The 752-nt window shown below is 45.1% G+C and overlaps 1 protein-coding gene across 1 annotated transcript in view; it reads right to left on the reverse strand.

The window, feature by feature from the left end:
- Stk36 (serine/threonine kinase 36) overlaps positions 1-752 on the reverse strand; it is a 31,120-nt gene that overhangs the window by 6,803 nt on the left and 23,565 nt on the right. The window lies entirely within an intron of this gene.

Here is a 752-nt window from a genome sequence, read left to right on the forward strand (position 1 = left end):
GTAATGAGGTCTGGTGCCCTCTTCTGGCCTGCAGGCATACACACAGACAGAATATTGTATACCTAATAAATAAATAAATATTTTTAAAAATGACAATTATGTGACTATGAAGTCTATCCTCTTTCCAAAATGAGGGAATTAAGAGTTCCAAATTTATGTGTGTGGCGGGGAGGGATTACTTTTGCCAGGCAGTGGTGGTGCACACCTTTAGTCTCAGTACTCAGGAAGCAGAGGCAGGTAGATCTCAGTGAGTTCATAGCCAGTCTGGTCTACAAATCAAGTTCCAGGACAGCTATGACTACAAAAAAAAAAAAAAATGCCGGGTGGTGGTGGCCTTTAATCTCAGCACTTGGGAGGCAGAGGCAGGTGAATTCCCTGTGAGTTCAAGGCCAGCCTGGTCTACCAGAGCTAGTTCCAGGACAGCTAGGAATGTTGCACGGGGAAAACAAAACAAGCAAAATGAGTTCCAAAGGGCCTGAAAAGGAAAAGAAAAAAAAAACAAATCAAGAGGCCACATAATGGCCTGGGTTCCTAAAGAACACACAGGGTATCATCTACTTCTCCATGCTTATTCAGGAGAAAAAGCAGAAAAAGCAGAGTGAGGAGGGATAAGATTAAAGCATCAGGAAGGACTTCAGACTCCTGGAGGAGACTGAAGCAGGCAGGGGACCCTCTCATCTCAGATAACTGGACAGGGGAAGCTCTCACCTCAGGTAACTGGACAGGGGAAGCTCTCACCTCAGGTAACTGGA

This window comes from Microtus ochrogaster, linkage group LG4, assembly GCF_000317375.1.
Source record: "Microtus ochrogaster isolate Prairie Vole_2 linkage group LG4, MicOch1.0, whole genome shotgun sequence".
In the NCBI taxonomy this organism is placed as follows: Eukaryota; Metazoa; Chordata; class Mammalia; order Rodentia; family Cricetidae; genus Microtus; species Microtus ochrogaster.